This window comes from Dendrobates tinctorius, unplaced genomic scaffold, assembly GCF_039654945.1.
Source record: "Dendrobates tinctorius isolate UK_male_01 unplaced genomic scaffold, ASM3965494v1 ptg000036l, whole genome shotgun sequence".
Lineage (NCBI taxonomy): Eukaryota > Metazoa > Chordata > Amphibia > Anura > Dendrobatidae > Dendrobates > Dendrobates tinctorius.
Window position 1 is genome coordinate 35,010,255 of NW_027361704.1, and position 19,454 is coordinate 35,029,708.

Below are 19,454 nucleotides of genomic sequence, written 5' to 3' on the forward strand. Positions count from 1 at the left end.
CACCCTGCACATGGTGGAGCGGCTGTGCGAGCAGAGGCAGGCCATAATGCATTTGTGGGAGGATACACGGCCAGGCACTTTGAGAGCAGACATGGAGTTGACAGGTGTGCAGTGGTCGAAGCTGAAAGACCTCTGTAAAGTCCTTCAGTGTTTTGAGGAATGCACACGGCTGGTAAGCGCAGACGACGCCATCCTAAGCATGAGCATCCCACTTATGCGTCTGCTCATGCAAACTTTGACGCACCTTAAGGAGCAGGCGTCTGCAGCCAATGTTGATGAGGAGGAAGAGGAGGAGGGAATCCTTGATGACATTCAGCTATTGTCTGCTCAGGGACCTCTCCTGGACGAGGTGGAGGAAGAAGAGAAGGAGGAGGATGATGATGGGGATGATTACTTAGGGGAGGAGGATGCATCTCGTGGGGCAAGTGAAAATGTTGGCGTGGCAAGGTCTGGTACAGGGTTTGTGCGTGACTGGAGGGATGTGGATTTGCCAGAAAGTGCTCCACCACCCAGCACTCGCAGTGCATCATTGACACCGGGAACATTGGCCCACATGTCAGATTATGCCTTGCGGATCCTAAAAAGGGACCCCCGCATTGCCAAAATTATGAACGATGACGACTACTGGTTGGCCAGCATCCTGGATCCACGCTATAAAGGCAAATTACAAAACATCATGCCACAGGAGAACCTTGACCTAATATTGGCTAATAAACAAGCAACTCTGGTAAATCGGTTGCTTGAGGCATTCCCAGCACACAGCAGCGGTGATGGTTCTCACACGAGCCGTACGGGCCGGGGGCAGCTTGGCAGAGGTGTTCGTGGTGCACACAGCAGAAGTGGCGTTGGAGACAGGGGTTTCATGACAATGTTGTGGACTGATTTTTCAAATACCGCTCACACAACTGGTAATACTGCATCGATGGAAAGAGACAGGAGACAGCAGTTGTCAACTATGGTTACAAACTACTTTTCCTCCCATATCGATGTTCTCCCACACAGGTCATTCCCCTTTGACTATTGGGCCGCTAAACTGGACACCTGGCCTGAATTGGCCCAATATGCCTTACAGGAGCTCGCTTGCCCAGCTGCAAGTGTGCTATCGGAAAGAGTCTTCAGTGCAGCTGGATCAATCCTGACAGAAAAAAGGACCCGTCTGTCAACCCAAAATGTGGATGATCTAACCTTCATTAAAATGAACCACGCATGGGTTTCCAAGGATTTTGTCCCACCTTCCCCTGATGACACATAGGGTGACAGAAAAATGTGTGTGCAGAGATTCAAAATCTCCCTTATCCTCTAATCACTTTGGTCACAGCTGTGCCATCGAGCCTGTCACATAGCGCTCAGATATCAGTGGGCCTCACACAATCCAAAAGTGTCCAGTGTCCAAAAGTGTGTGCAGAGATTCAAAATCTCCCTTATCCTCTAGTCACTTTGGTCACAGCTGTGCCATCGAGCCTGTCACATAGCGCTCAGATATCATTGGGCCTCACACAATCCAAAAGTGTCCAGTGTCCAAAAGTGTGTGCAGAGATTCAAAATCTCCCTTATCCTCTAGTCACTTTGGTCACAGCTGTGCCATCGAGCCTGTCACATAGCGCTCAGATATCAGTGGGCCTCACACAATCCAAAAGTGTCCAGTGTCCAAAAGTGTGTGCAGAGATTCAAAATCTCCCTTATCCTCTAGTCACTTTGGTCACAGCTGTGCCATCGAGCCTGTCACATAGCACTCAGATATCAGTGGGCCTCACACAATCCAGAAGTGTCCAGTGTCCAAAAGTGTGTGCAGAGATTCAAAATCTCCCTTATCCTCTAGTCACTTTGGTCACAGCTGTGCCATCGAGCCTGTCACATAGCGCTCAGATATCAGTGGGCCTCACACAATCCAAAAGTGTCCAGTGTCCACAAGTGTCTGCAGAAATTCAAAATCTCCCCTGTCCTATAGACACCTTGTACCTTGTTTTACATTACTATATAGTTTGTTGGATTTTGTCTACATTTCTACCAAAAATGAGGAAGGTTTGTGGAAGAGGCCGTGGAATTGGGCGGGGGTTGGCAGCTGGTAATGATGGTGTTATGTTGGTGGTGGATCTGATGGTAGTGGCAAGAGCAAAATAGGACCGAATGCAGGAGGTGCTGACCCTGCGTCATCGTCTGGCTACATAAGGCATCGAACGCTTAGTTTTCTAGGAGTTGGCAAACCGCTTTTAAAGCCAGAGCATCAGGAAAAAGTTTTGTCTTACATTGCTGACTCAGCCTCCAGCTTTATCGCCTCCTCTTCTTCAGTTGTAAAAAGTAAAAGCACTGAGTCGTCATTGGAGGCTCATGTTCATGAACCACACCTTTCCTTGTGTCCTTCACCCCAACCAAGATTGAAGGATGACGCAGGCCATACTACTGATTACTCCATGGAGCTGTTTTCACATACCATGCCTGGATTATCAAGTGAAATGGTGAATTACCCAGGCCAAGATGAATCTGACATGGAGTGCACTGATGCACAGCCGCTGATGGATGATTCTGCTGGTACATTCACTCAGAGCACTACATTGTCCTCGCAGTGTACAGAGCCAGATTCTGACCCTGATGAGACTCAGGTGCCCCTTCCCGCACACTATACCACCATACACGGTGACACAGAGGAAGGTGCACATGACATAGAAGAGGAGGTGATGGATGACCCAGTTGTTGACCCAGATTGGCATCCATTGGGGGAAGAGGGTGCTGCTTCCAATAGCTCAGATGAGGAGCATCCACAGCAGACATCGACATCGCAACAGCTGTTATCTGGCAGGCCCGGAGCACTCCAAAGACAGGTTCCAAACATCAAAAGAGTTGCTGGACAGCTTGTCCAGAGGGTCAAAAGATCACAACGTGCTAGGCCGCAAAATGTCTGCCAAAGTAGGAAGAGTGCAGTGTGGCACTTTTTTGACCAAAATCCTCATGATCAGGCCAAGGTTATCTGTAAGAAGTGCGCAAAGACCTTTAGCCGAGGGAAAAATCTGAAAAATTTGAATACCAGTTGCATGCTTAGACATTTAACCAGCATGCACTTGCAAGCGTGGACACAACACCAAACCTCAAGTGCCACATGTGCAACTGATCACAACGAAGGTAGTCAGCAACGCTACATTGTTTCCCCCACTGTAAGCCCACCGGTTAGCACAGCAGCAAATGTTGAGGTGTCGTTGCAAGGCCACAGCAGTCAGGGAATCCCACTGTTATATCAACGAAAGACTGATTCTAGGCCATCAGAAAGAACACCAACTCCATCACCATCATCAACCCTCTCTCAGTCCGCCCTGTCCACCGCTACTTCCACCATATGCAGCTCTCAAGTCCAGCTCACCCTCCCAGACACTATGAGTAGGTCAAGAAAGTACTCAGTCTCTCATCCGCGTACACTGGGTTTGAACGCCCACATTGCCAAACTAATCTAGTTTGAGATGATGCCCTTTCGGTTGGTGGAAAGCACAGCTTTCCGCGAACTCATGGCCTATGCAGTACCACGCTATGACCTACCCAGTCGCCACTTCTTCTCTCGCAAAGCCATCCCAGCCCTCCACCATCATGTGAAAGATCGCATTGTCCATGCACTCAAGCAGTCAGTGAGCGGAAAGGTGCACCTCACAACTGATGCATGGTCCAGTCGGCATGGCCAGGGCCGTTACGTGTCCATCACTGCGCACTGGGTTAATGTGGTGGATGCAGGGTCCACAGGGGACAGCGGTGGTGGGACAGTGCTGCCTAGCCCACGGTATAGGAAACAGTTGGCTGTAGGCGTTCGACCCTCCTCCTCCTCCTCCTCCAGAAGCGAAAGCTCATCCACAGAGCGCAGTCGTACGAGCACTCCATCTGCAGCTGCCACTGTTGAACACGATGTGTCCCCCTATCGAGCAGCTAGTGGAAAGCGTCAGCAGGCTGTGTTGCAGATGATGTGTTTGGGCGACAGACACACCGCCGAGGTGCTGGCCGAGTACTTGAAGCGACAAACTGAGTCATGGCTGGGCAGTGTACATCTTGAGGCAGGCAAGGTAGTTAGTGATAACGGCCGTAATTTTGTGGCAGCCATAGCCCTTTCAAAACTCAGCCACATACCTTGCTTGGCTCACACCTTGAACCTGGTGGTGCAGTGCTTCCTCAAAAATTATCCGGAGTTAACAGCCCTGCTCCAGAAGGTGCGAAGACTGTGCGCGCACATCCGCCGGTCGCCTGTACACTCCGTTCATATGCAGAAGCTGCAGCGATTGCTCCACCTTCCCAACCACCGCCTCATTATCGACATTGCAACAAGGTGGAACTCCACCCTGCACATGGTGGAGCGGCTGTGCGAGCAGAGGCAGGCCATAATGCATTTGTGGGAGGATACACGGCCAGGCACTTTGAGAGCAGACATGGAGTTGACAGGTGTGCAGTGGTCGAAGCTGAAAGACCTCTGTAAAGTCCTTCAGTGTTTTGAGGAATGCACACGGCTGGTAAGCGCAGACGACGCCATCCTAAGCATGAGCATCCCACTTATGCGTCTGCTCATGCAAACTTTGACGCACCTTAAGGAGCAGGCGTCTGCAGCCAATGTTGATGAGGAGGAAGAGGAGGAGGGAATCCTTGATGACATTCAGCCGTTGTCTGCTCAGGGACCTCTCTTGGACGAGGTGGAGGAAGAAGAGGAGGAGGAGGATGATGATGGGGATGATTACTTAGGGGAGGAGGATGCATCTCGTGGGGCAAGTGAAAATGTTGGCGTGGCAAGGTCTGGTACAGGGTTTGTGCGTGACTGGAGGGATGTGGATTTGCCAGAAAGTGCTCCTCCACCCAGCACTCGCAGTGCATCATTGACACCGGGAACATTGGCCCACATGTCAGATTATGCCTTGCGGATCCTAAAAAGGGACCCCCGCATTGCCAAAATGATGAACGATGACGACTACTGGTTGGCCAGCATCCTATAAAGGCAAATTACAAAACATCATGCCACAGGAGAACCTTGACCTAATATTGGCTAATAAACAAGCAACTCTGGTAAATCGTTTGCCTGAGGCATTCCCAGCACACAGCAGCGGTGATGGTTCTCACACGAGCCGTACGGGCCGGGGGCAGCTTGGCAGAGGTGTTCGTGGTGCACACAGCAGAAGTGGCGTTGGAGACAGGGGTTTCATGACAATGTTGTGGACTGATTTTTCAAATACCGCTCACACAACTGGTAATACTGCATCGATGGAAAGTGACAGGAGACAGCAGTTGTCAACTATGGTTACAAACTACTTTTCCTCCCATATCGATGTTCTCCCACACAGGTCATTCCCCTTTGACTATTGGGCCGCTAAACTGGACACCTGGCCTGAATTGGCCCAATATGCCTTACAGGAGCTCGCTTGCCCAGCTGCAAGTGTGCTATCGGAAAGAGTCTTCAGTGCAGCTGGATCAATCCTGACAGAAAAAAGGACCCGTCTGTCAACCCAAAATGTGGATGATCTAACCTTCATTAAAATGAACCACGCATGGGTTTCCAAGGATTTTGTCCCACCTTCCCCTGATGACACATAGGGTGACAGAAAAATGGCTTGCTTTGGTCCACCTCTTCCTGGGACTTCACCTATTTCGCCTTTTGCATCAGCTGAATGTCCAACATCAACATATGCCACTTTCTAAAACTCCCTAACTGTGCTGCCTCCCCCCCATGGCCGGGGTCACCACCTAGCGCACGACACCGTGCGAGTGCCGTTGCCCTGGACAGGTGGGTAGGCCGACTCTTGGGCGCGGGCACTGGCACAGGGTCCCTCATAGTGCAATCAAGTGTCTCTGACGGTGGTGGTGCACACCCGCCGTCAGACACACCGCTGTACTATGAGGGGCCCAGTGCCAGTACCGACGCCCACGAGTGGGCCCCCCTTGCTTGGGCAGGGCCCCAGCATTTGCAATCTTTACCTCTCCCTGCTCCTCCGCTGTGTAATCTGGGCCGTCAAATCCATACTGTGCCTGACACCGTCTGAGCCTGCCTCCTGAGACATATATTTTGAATGTGTACGCTATCCATACATGTTATCTGGGGATACGGTACCCTTTCTAACCTTTGTGCAATCACGTGCAATCCATACTGGGCCTAACACCGTCTGAGCCTGCCTCCTGAGACATATATTTTGAATATGTACGCTATCCATACATGTTATCTGGGGATACGGTACCCTTTCTAACCTTTGTGCAATCACGTGCAATCCATATTGGGCCTAACACCGTCTGAGCCTGCCTCCTGAGACATATATTTTGAATGTGTACGCTATCCATACATGTTATCTGGGGATACGGTACCCTTTCTAACCTTTGTGCAATCACGTGCAATCCATACTGGGCCTGACACCGTCTGAGCCTGCCTCCTGAGACATATATTTTGAATGTGTACGCTATCCATACATGTTATCTGGGGATACGGTACCCTTTCTAACCTTTGTGCAATCACGTGCAATCCATACTGGGCCTAACACCGTCTGAGCCTGCCTCCTGAGACATATATTTTGAATGTGTACGCTATCCATACATGTTATCTGGGGATACGGTACCCTTTCTAACCTTTGTGCAATCACGTGCAATCCATACTGGGCCTAACACCGTCTGAGCCTGCCTCCTGAGACATATATTTAGAATGTGTACGCTATCCATACATGTTATCTGGGGAAACGGTACCCTTTCTAACCTTTGTGCAATCACGTGCAATCCATACTGGGCCTAACACCGTCTGAGCCTGCCTCCTGAGACATATATTTTGAATGTGTACGCTATCCATACATGTTATCTGGGGATATGGTACCCTTTCTAACCTTTGTGCAATCACGTGCAATCCATACTGGGCCTAACACCGTCTGAGCCTGCCTCCTGAGACATATATTTTGAATGTTTACGCTATCCATACATGTTATCTGGGGAAACGGTACCCTTTCTAACCTTTGTGCAATCACGTGCAATCCATACTGGGCCTGACACCGTCTGAGCCTGCCTCCTGAGACATATATTTTGAATGTGTACGCTATCCATACATGTTATCTGGGGATACGGTACCCTTTCTAACCTTTGTGCAATCACGTGCAATCCATACTGGGCCTAACACCGTCTGAGCCTGCCTCCTGAGACATATATTTTGAATGTGTACGCTATCCATACATGTTATCTGGGGAAACGGTACCCTTTCTAACCTTTGTGCAATCACGTGCAATCCATACTGGGCCTGACACCGTCTGAGCCTGCCTCCTGAGACATATATTTTGAATGTGTACGCTATCCATACATGTTATCTGGGGATACGGTACCCTTTCTAACCTTTGTGCAATCACGTGCAATCCATACTGGGCCTAACACCGTCTGAGCCTGCCTCCTGAGACATATATTTTGAATGTGTACGCTATCCATACATGTTATCTGGGGAAACGGTACCCTTTCTAACCTTTGTGCAATCACGTGCAATCCATACTGGGCCTGACACCGTCTGAGCCTGCCTCCTGAGACATATATTTTGAATGTGTACGCTATCCATACATGTTATCTGGGGATACGGTACCCTTTCTAACCTTTGTGCAATCACGTGCAATCCATACTGGGCCTAACACCGTCTGAGCCTGCCTCCTGAGACATATATTTTGAATGTGTACGCTATCCATACATGTTATCTGGGGAAACGGTACCCTTTCTAACCTTTGTGCAATCACGTGCAATCCATACTGGGCCTGACACCGTCTGAGCCTGCCTCCTGAGACATATATTTTGAATGTGTACGCTATCCATACATGTTATCTGGGGATATGGTACCCTTTCTAACCTTTGTGCAATCACGTGCAATCCATACTGGGCCTAACACCGTCTGAGCCTGCCTCCTGAGACATATATTTTGAATGTTTACGCTATCCATACATGTTATCTGGGGAAACGGTACCCTTTCTAACCTTTGTGCAATCACGTGCAATCCATACTGGGCCTGACACCGTCTGAGCCTGCCTCCTGAGACATATATTTTGAATGTGTACGCTATCCATACATGTTATCTGGGGATACGGTACCCTTTCTAACCTTTGTGCAATCACGTGCAATCCATACTGGGCCTAACACCGTCTGAGCCTGCCTCCTGAGACATATATTTTGAATGTGTACGCTATCCATACATGTTATCTGGGGAAACGGTACCCTTTCTAACCTTTGTGCAATCACGTGCAATCCATACTGGGCCTGACACCGTCTGAGCCTGCCTCCTGAGACATATATTTTGAATGTGTACGCTATCCATACATGTTATCTGGGGATACGGTACCCTTTCTAACCTTTGTGCAATCACGTGCAATCCATACTGGGCCTAACACCGTCTGAGCCTGCCTCCTGAGACATATATTTTGAATGTGTACGCTATCCATACATGTTATCTGGGGATACGGTACCCTTTCTAACCTTTGTGCAATCACGTGCAATCCATACTGGGCCTAACACCGTCTGAGCCTGCCTCCTGAGACATATATTTTGAATGTGTACGCTATCCATACATGTTATCTGGGGAAACGGTACCCTTTCTAACCTTTGTGCAATCACGTGCAATCCATACTGGGCCTGACACCGTCTGAGCCTGCCTCCTGAGACATATATTTTGAATGTGTACGCTATCCATACATGTTATCTGGGGATACGGTACCCTTTCTCACCTTTGTGCAATCACGTGTAATCCATACTGGGCGTGAGAACGGCTGGCGAGCTGTTAAGCAAGCTACAGCACCTGTGGTTTGCACACGTAAGTTTTTCATTTTTTCAGGAATGACGGTTAGGCCTAATTCCGGAACTGCGGTTGACCTGCACTTACTGGGAAATCATTGTTCGCGGGTAATAATTGTAATCAGTGATCCCCATCACTAACATTATTCAGCGGGTTATCTGCACCTGTAAGCGACAAACGCTGGCCTTTTCAGTGTAGCGCACATGCAGCCACGGACATGTAAGGGCATGACACACCAGTTATTGGCCAATCTCATGTGCCAGAGCCTCACGTGTCCCTCTAGTAAGCCGGACTCGGACCGCGGGGCATGACGGAGTCTCGTTCGTTAACGGAATTAAGCTTGCAATGTGTGCATCTGTTCTGTAGCTGGCATGGTTGAGGTTTCCCAGGTGGAGTCGAATTTAACCGTAGGCTCCACTCCTGGTGGTGCCCTTCTGGACATTCCTTTAAGGTTCAGCTTTGCAACCATACTGCCCACGTAAAACAAACACTTTGCCTTCATGAACGCTGTTTGGAGGGTCATGACTCGTGGGAATAACGCTGCCCAATCAGTTAACCTGCTAGAGAGATCCTTCGTTGCTCCCAAGCATGACATCACACTCCCTAGGAAGAAGGTAATGCCACTGTGGCGACCGTACTCCTGGGGGGCGACACAAGTGCACTGATGCCCAGCCACTGCTCGATGAATCTGCTGGTACATTGACCCAGACCACTACATTCCCCTCGCACGCTACACGACCTGAATCTGACCCTGATGAAACTCAGGTTACCCTTCCCATATACAGTTCCATCTTACACGGTGACAAAGAGGAAGCTGCAGATGAAAGTGCAGGTTCGGCCCACCCACCATCAGCCACACCACCGTACTATCAGGGGCCCTGTGCCAGTGCCATCACCAACGAGTGGGCCCCCCCTGCTTGCTCAGGATCACAGCACTTGCAAAGTTGAAATACTGTGCAGTGAGATGGAAGATGGGGACGACAAGGAGTCCAGACAAGTACAGGGATTCCCTAGCGAGGAGACTTATTTGATTGTTTTCAATGTTGGGACAGCAATTTTTTGGGAGCACTATACTCTGGAGAATGATAGATGGGGCCCACCATACACTGGAACATTCCAAAGGTGGACATCAGACACTGGAGCAGCATTTACAGGGCCCATTATACACTAGAGCATTAGAAATGGGGTCCATTATGTTTGGAGCATTATTTGGGCCCATAAGACAGTGGAGCTTCATCCATGGGGACCAACATATACTGTAGCATTATGTGGAGCTCATCATATACTGTTTCAAACATTATGTGGGACCAATGATTCTGTATGGAGAAATAGATGGGCCTCTTCATGAGATGTAAAAAGTGAGGTATTTTTCATTGTACTATACCGCTATTTCTCTGCCGTATCGGAGCATGATGAGTTGTGGTATGTGTTAAAGGGGCGCTCTTTCGCCCAGGGCACATGAAAACCTGCAGCCAGCCCCCCCCCCACAACTTTAGCCAAATAACCCCCATTTTTCAGTGCGTAACTTGTATTATGAAGTTAATTAAGGTTGACAAGCTTAAGTAAGAAGAATTGATGCTTTTGGCATTCAAATGGGCACTGTAGGTGTGTTTCCTGTCCTCCTCTCACTGACGACTTTTATTCCCCATTGACTTACATTGGGTTTCGTGTTTCGGGACGACCCCGACTTTTCCCTATAATCGGCCGATCTTGCTCGACCCGACTTTTGGAAAAGTCGGGTTTCACGAAACGAAACGCGACCCTAAAAAACCAAAAGTCGCTCAACTCTAGTCCTGGGAGAATGCTGCGCTCATTGAGGTGGATTCCTCAGCTGCCATCCAACCAACAACGGTTTCTACTTGATCCTCTCTTATCAGCCTATGGCCCTGCGCTCCTAACAAGCTGCGCTTAAATGACTGCTGCTGGGTGAAAGAATGTGCTGAGTGACTAGGGCCTGCTGCTTGCTCTGGATGTGCACCATGTCTAGCTGCTGATGCACCTCTTCCGCGGCCGCCGCGGGGACATCCCTTACTCCCTGCCTTCTTCATCTCTATCGATGGATTCAGAACGGCAAGAAAGTAATTATTAGTAGTGTTGAGCATTCCGATACCGCAAGTATCGGGTATCGGCCGATACTTGCTGTATCGGAATTCCGATACCGACTTCCGATATTTTTTCAATATCGGAATTCGGCATCGGAATCGGAAGTTCAGTTGATTGACGGCCTGACGTCATCATGATGCGCGGTGTGTGCGCATCATGATGCGCCGTCATTTCGGGCCTTCCGGGGGTCTCTGCCGGCCTGCCGGGGGGCTGTGCCGGCCTGCCGGGGGGCTGTGTGGACTGCCCGGGGTCTCTGCCGGCCTGCCGGGGGGCTGTGCCGGCCTGCCGGTGGTCTGTGCACCCTGTGGGGGTCTGTACCGGCCTGCCGGGGGGCTGTGCCGGCCTGCCGGGGGGCTGTGCTGATGTCCGGGGGTCTGTGCAAGCATCGTCCGATGGGACTACAAGTCCCATCGGGCGATGCCTGCTACCATGACAGTGATTGACACATTAGCCAATGATGGGACAGTAGTAGTCCCATCATCCGGCTAATGTGTTAAATGTTAAAAAAAAAAAAATACTACATACATACTACATGCATGCTACATACATACTACATGCTACATACATACTACATATATACTACATGCATGCTACATACATACTACATGCTACATACATACTACATATATACTACATACATACTACATACATGCTACATACATACTACATGCATGCTACATACATACTACATGCTACATACATACTACATGCATGCTACATACATACTACATATATACTACATACATGCTACATACATACTGCATGCTACATACATACTACATACATACTACATACATACTACATACATGCTACATGCTACATACATACTACATACATACTACATACATACTACATGCTACATACATACTACATACATACTACATACATACTACATGCATGCTACATACATACTACATGCTACATACATACTACATACATACCACATACATACTACATGCATGCTACATGCATGCTACATACATACCACATACATACTACATACATGCTACATATATACTACATGCATGCTACATACATACTACATATATACTACATGCATGCTACATACATACTACATACATACTACATACATACAATACATACATAGACATACAGTACATATAACATAGAGTAACATACTTACCAATACTTGTCACATTGTTCCCCGAAGCCATTGTCTTTCCGGAATAAATATTAACATAACAAACCACAAAAATACTCACCCACGATCCGAAGCAGTCCACGAGTGTGTCCCACGACGATCTTGGGTAGAGAACGGCAGCATCAGATGATGCTGCCGTTCTCTACGGGCTGCAGGAATCCAATGACGGAAGGTAGGTATCCTTCCGCACTGTATTCCTCCGCCACTTAAAAAAAAAAAAGTCCCTAGTCTCACTTTATGCCATTGCTGCGTGGGAATTTCCCACACAGCAATGGCATAAAGTGAGACTAGGGACTTTTTTTTTTTAAGTGGCGGAGGAATACAGTGCGGAAGGATACCTACCTTCCGTCATTGGATTCCTGCAGCCAGTAGAGAACGGCAGCAACAGCTGATGCTGCAGTTCTCTACCCAAGATCGTCGTGGGACACACTCGTGGACTGCTTCGGATCGTGGGTGAGTATTTTTGTGGTTTGTTATGTTAATATTTATTCCGGAAAGACAATGGCTTCGGGGAACAATGTGACAAGTATTGGTAAGTATGTTACTCTATGTTATATGTACTGTATGTCTATGTATGTATTGTATGAATGTATTGTATGTATGTAGTATATATGTGGTATGTATGTAGCATGCATGTAGTATATATGTAGTATGTATGTAGCATGCATGTAGTATATATGTAGTATGTATGTAGCATGTAGTATGTATGTAGCATGCATGTAATATATATGTAGTATGTATGTAGCATGTAGTATGTATGTAGCATGCATGTAGTATGTATGTAGCATGCATGTAGTATGTATGTAGCATGCATGTAGTATGTATATGGTATGTATGTAGCATGTAGTATGTATGTAGCATGCATGTAGTATATATGTGTTATGTATGTGGTATGTATGTAGCATGCATGTAGTATGTATGTAGCATGCATGTAGTATGTATGTAGTATGTATGTAGTATATATGTAGTATGTATGTAGCATGTAGTATGTATGTAGTATGTATGTAGCATGCATGTAGCATGCAGTATGTATGTAGCATGCATGTAGTATATATGTAGTATGTATGTAGCATGTAGTATGTAGCATGCATGTAGTATATATGTAGTATGTAGCATGTAGTATGTATGTAGTATATATGTAGTATGTATGTAGCATGTAGTATGAATGTAGCATGTATGTAGTATGCATGTTGTATGTATGTAGCATGTAATTTTTTTTTTTTTATTTTTTTTTTTTTACATTTAACACATTAGCCGGATGATGGGACTACTACTGTCCCATCATTGGCTAATGTGTCAATCACTGTCATGGTAGCAGGCATCGCCCGATGGGACTTGTAGTCCCATCGGACGATGCCTGCACAGACCCCCGGAGCCTGCACAGACCCCCGGAGCCTGCACAGACCACCGGCAGGCCGGCACAGCCCCCCGGCAGGCCGGCACAGCCCCCCGGAGCCTGCACAGCCCCCCGGCAGGCCGGCACAGCCCCCCGGCAGGCCGGCACAGCCCCCCGGCAGGCCGGCACAGACCACCGGCAGGCCGGCACAGACCACCGGAGCCTGCACAGACCCCCTGGCAGGCCGGCACAGCCCCCCGAAAGGCCCGTACAGACCCCAGAGAGGCTGTACAAGGGCAGGAAAGGGTTTTTCTTATTCCGATACCGGAAGTCCCATAGACTTGAATGGGACTTCCGGTATCGGAATCGGCGATACCGATACTTTTTTTAAAGATCGGCCGATACCATCCGATACGATACTTTGAAGTATCGGACGGTATCGCTCAACTCTAATTATTAGGAATTAGTGTGCTTATTCCTGTAGGACTGCAAACAGGTATAAGAAACACTAATGGCACTGTATGATGATGGTGTGTCTGCTACACTTTATTTGAATCTAGTGTGGCCTACACAAAGAGTAACGTGTGTTTGTGGTATTGGTGTACACGTTACATTTGGATGTCACAGCGCAGTAAATGACACTGCTGTGATACCAAAAAAAAAGGATTCTCCGGGACTGGGCCAGGTGCTGTGTGGCACCAGCCACAGAGGTTGTTTGGGTCCCTCACAGCACAATCCCTATATAGTGTTTAACTTTTAGGAAAAAATAGGGGAAGGGGATTTAAGGGATGAAAAGAAAAGGCAGTGAGACACACACCACACAGTGCTGCAGCAAGAGGAGCTGCAGCAGCTGCAGTGAATGTGCTCTGCACTGTCTCACTAAGCACCTCACTGAGAGCCTGCACAGCACAAAAAATGAAACTGAGCGGGGTCACTGAGGAAAAAGACTGCTTCTGTAACACACAGGGGCTGCTACAGTCGCTGAAAAACAATTTCTATCGCTCGCTATTAGATCCGCGATCTCTCCCTATCTCCAACAGCAACCTATCCCTATCTGCTTTCACAGTAGAGTGAGGCTAAAATGGCAGGCGCAGCCTTTTATACTGCCTGATAACACCATCCAGCCAGCCAATTGCAGCGCAGCCCCTAGCTAGCAAGTTTGGACGCCTCCTACCAAGCTTAGGGGAGTTACACAATGTTGTCAGCAATTCTTCAGCTCCTGATTGGCTCCACGGAGCGCTCAGAGGCTGAAGGATTATGGGATTTCCGATTTCCGATGTGAAAAAAATATCGGAATCGGAAATCGGAATTCCGATATCGCAAATATCGGGCCAATTTCCGATATTTCAATATCGGAAAGCTCATCCCTAATCACCACCACCATCTCTACCAGGTGGCCTCCCACTCCCACATCCGCAACCTCTTCCACCATACTTCCTCATGTTTGGGAAAATGGACCCAAAATACCAGCAGATATATGGTACTGTATCATAAGTGTACAGCTCTATACAGTCTAGGGATAATAGTACGTCTCCGTATATATTTCATGAGTCATACACAGACGCTCGCAGGCTCAGTATGGATTACACAATAAAATAAAAAGTTGAAAAAGGGTACAGTATCACCAGATACAAGGTATATTTAGTATAGTGTAAACATTCTGAATCTCCGTATATATTTCAGGAGGCAGACACAAATGCTCTCTGGCCCAGTATGAATTACACAAGAATATGAAAAGCTGTAAATGGGCAATGTAACACAAGCGTACAGCTGTATACAGTGTTGGTGTAATCTTAAATTTCAAAATATATTTCCGTAGTAACAGACAGACGTTCACAGGCTCATTATGGATTACACCAGAATCTAAATAGAAGCGTAGCGCTGTATACAGTGTTGGGCAAATTTGAAATCTCGGTATATATTTCCGGAGTCACCCTCTCACGCTCACTCAGTCTGTGTTTGACCATAATACAAAATGTTGAAATAAAGGTACTGGATAACAAGATAGCAAGTATATATATTATATTGTACAATTGAAATCTCCGTATAGATATTCCCGTCATCACACTCAGACACTCTACCAGTATGGATTTGACCATAATACGAAATGTTTTATAAAAAGGTACTGGATAACAAAATAGCAAGTATATATATTATAGTGTACAATTGAAATCTCTGTATAGATAGTTCCGTCGTCACCCTCAGACGCTCACCCAGTATGGATTTGAACATAATACGAAATGTTGAAAAAAAGGTACTGGATAACAAGATAGCAAGTATATATATATATATATATATATATATATATATATTATAGTGTACAATTGAAATCTCTGTATAGATAGTCCCGTCGTCACCCTCAGACACTCACCCAGTATGGATTTGACCATAATGCGAAACGTTAAAAAAAGGTACTGGATAACAAGATAGCAAGTATATACATTAAAGGGTACAATTTAAATGTCCATATAGATAGTCCCGTAGTCACTCTCAGATGCTAACTCAGTATGGATTTGACCGTAATACTAAATGTCGAACAAAGGTACTGTATAACAAGATACAAGCTGTATATAGTATAGGGTAAAAATTGTTATCTCTGTAGATATAGAAGGAGTAAACCACACACGCTCACTCAGTATGGATGAGACCGTAATAAAAAATTTATAACAAAGGTACTGTATCAGCAGATAACAAAGACACTCAAAAGATAACAAAGACACAGATAACAAAGACACAGAGTCTGACAAAGACACTCACAGCCTCAGTATGGATTAGACAACAATCTAAAAAGTAGAAAAAAGGAAATGTTTTTGAAGCATACACCAGTATACACTGTTGGGGTATTTTTAAATCTTCATATATATTTCTGTCTCTGTAAGACAGTCCAGACTCTCCGCAAGAGGAAACGAGATGGATAAAAGTACAGACATAAAGTCGAGTGATTGCAGAAATTTGGAAATTACTAATCACGGGAAAACCTCCTAGTATATTTTGCAGAGGCGATGCAGATCCTCAATAACTTTGTCTGTGGAGACAGCAAAAACAGTTCTTTGTGAGGAAAGGATTGCTGTATCACAGTAGCGTGGATCCCATCACCGTTACTCGTCTCCATCTAATTGTGATCACAGGGAGAGATGTAGACATGGTCCTCACTGCCTATCATGATCTGTCTGGTCACTTTGTTGTGCAAAAGACAGAAGCCACATGTCTGTGACTATGAAAACTGTGAAAGGTGATCATAAAGAACCACTGCATCCGATTGTGAGTTGACGTCCATTAGAAATGGTAGCCATTCATCATATGAAGGTAGAGGCCAGCAGGACAGGACATAGCTACATCTTAGCCATCATCAATCAGTACACCAAATTTGTCGTGGCCGTCCCTGTGAAGGATTTAACTGCCCAGACTACACAGCGGTGGAGCAGGGAGAGGTAATTACTGCAACTTGAAAGTGCAGTGGCCATAAGCAAGCAGGGCACACTCGTGGGCGACGGTACTGGCACAGGACCCCTCATAGTACGCTGGTGTGTCTGACAGTGAGTGGGCCCCCCCACCGCCAGAGACACTGTCTTGTACTATGAGAGACCCTGTGCCAGTGCCGTCGGCCAAGAGTGTGCCCATCCACCTGTTCAGAGCAACGGCACTTGCCCTGGTGCACCAGGTGGTGACCCCTGCCCTTGGGGGGGTGGGGTGGGCAGCCCAGTTAGGGAGGTTTAAAAAATGGCCTATGTTGATGTGTAGGCTGGACCTTCAGCAGCTGCAAATGGCGGAATTGGGCAAGTCCGAGGAAGAGGAGGACAAAAGCGTGGCAATTTACTGGCAATCTATGTGTCACCAGGGGAAGGTGGGACAAAATCCTTTGAAACCCATGCATGGTTCATTTTAATGAAGGTTAGATCATCAACATTTTGGGTCGACAGACGGGTCCTTTTTTCTGTCAGGATTGATCCAGCAGCACTGAAGACTCTTTCAGATAACACACTAGCAGCTGGTCAAGCGAGCTCCTGTAAGGCATATTGTGCCAATTCAGGCCAGGTGTCCAGTTTACAGACCCAATAGTCAAAGGGGAATGACCTATGAGGGAGAACCTCGATATGGGAGGAGAAGTAGTTTGTAATCATAGTTGACAACTGCTGTCTCCTGCCACTTGCAATCGATGCAGTATTACCAGTCGTGTGAGCGGTACTTGAGAAATCTGTCCACAACATGGTCATGAACCCCCTCTCTCCAACGCCACTTTGGCTGTGTGCACCACGAACACCTCTTCCATTGTGCCCACTACGGCTTGTGGGAGAACCAGCACTGCTGCTGTATGCAGGGAAAGCCTCAAACAAACGGTTTACCAGAGTTGCTTGTTTGTTAGCCAATATTATCTCTAGGTTCTCCTGTGGCATGACGTTGAGTAATTTGCCTTTGTAGTGTGGATCAAGGATGCTGGCCAACTAGTAGTCATCATCGTTCATCATTTTGGCAATGCGGGGGTCCCTTTTTAGGATCCGCAAGGCATAATCGCACATGTGGGCCAATGTTCCAGGTGTCAATAATGCACTGCCACTGCTGGGTGGAGGAGTCCTTTCTGGCAAATCCACATCCCTCCAGTCACGCACAAACCCTGTACCTGACCTTGGCACAACAACATTTTCTCTTGCACCCTGAGAAGCATCCTCCTCCCCAAAGTAATCATCCCCCTCATCATCCTCCTCCTCTTCCTCTTCTTCCTCCACCTCGTCCAGGATAGTTCCCTAACCAGACAATGGCTGACTGTCAGCAAGGCTTCCCTCCTCCTCCTGTTCCTCCTCCGCTGCAGACGCCTGATCCCTAATGTGTGTCAAACTTTGCACGAGCAGACGCATAAGTGGGATGCTCATGCTTATGACGGCGTCATCTGCGCTTACCAGCCGTGTGCATTCCACAAAACACTGAAGGACTTTACAGCGGTCTTTCAGATGTGACCACTGTACGCCCAACAATTCCATGTCTTCCCTCAAACTGCCCGCCCGTGTATCAGCCATGTGCAGGGTAGAGTTCCACCTTGTTGCAACGTCTATGATTAGGCGGTGCTTGGGAAGGTGGAGCGATCGCTGCAGCTTCTGCATACGACTGGAGTGTACGGGTGAGCGACGGATGTGCGAGCACAGTCTTCGCACCTTATGGAGCAGGGCTGTTAACTCTGGATAATTATTTAGGAAGCACTGCACCACCAGGTTCAAAGTGTGAGCCAGGAAAGTTATGTGTGTGTTTTGCAAGGGCTATGGCTGCCACAAAATTCCGGCCGTTATCACAGACTAAATTGCCTAGCTCAAGATGTAGACTGCCCAGCTATGACTCTGTTTTTTGCTGCAAGTAGTCGGCCAGTACCTCCGCGGTGTGTCTGTTGTCGCCCAAAGACATCATCTTTAACACAGCCTGCTACCGCTTACCACCAGCTGTTCGATAGTGGGACACATCGTGTGCAACACTGGCAGCTGCGGATGGAATGCTTGTGCGACTGTGCTCTGTGGACGAGCTGTCGCTTATGGAGGAGGGTTGAATGCCTACAGCCAACTGTTTCCTATACCGTGGGCTAGGCAGCACTGTTCGACTGGGTAGGTCATAGCGTGGGACAGCGTAGGCCATGAGCTCGTCGAAAGCTTCGCTTTCAACCAAACGGTAGGGCATCATCTCTAATGAGATCAGTTTGGCAATGTAGGCGTTCAAACACTGTGTACGCGGATGTGAGCATGAGTACTTTCTTGTCCAACTCAGAGTGTCTGCTAGGGGGAGCTGGACTTGAGAGCTGCATATGGGGGAACTAGCGGTGGACCGGACGGAGTGAGAGGGGGTTGGTGATGGTATTGGTGGTGATGGCCTAGATGCAGTTTTTCGTTGCAAAACCATTGTGATTTCCTGAGCGATTTGGCCTTGCGACGACACCTCAACATTTATTGCTGGTGGTGTGCTTAACGGTGGTGGTGGTCTTACAGTGGGGGAAGCGATGGAGCGTTGCTGGCTACCTTCAGTCGGAGCAGGTACACATGTGCTACCTGACGTTTTGTAGTCCGTCCACACTTGCAAGTGCATGGTAGTTAAATGTCTAAGCATGCAACTGGTATTAATAATAATAATAATAA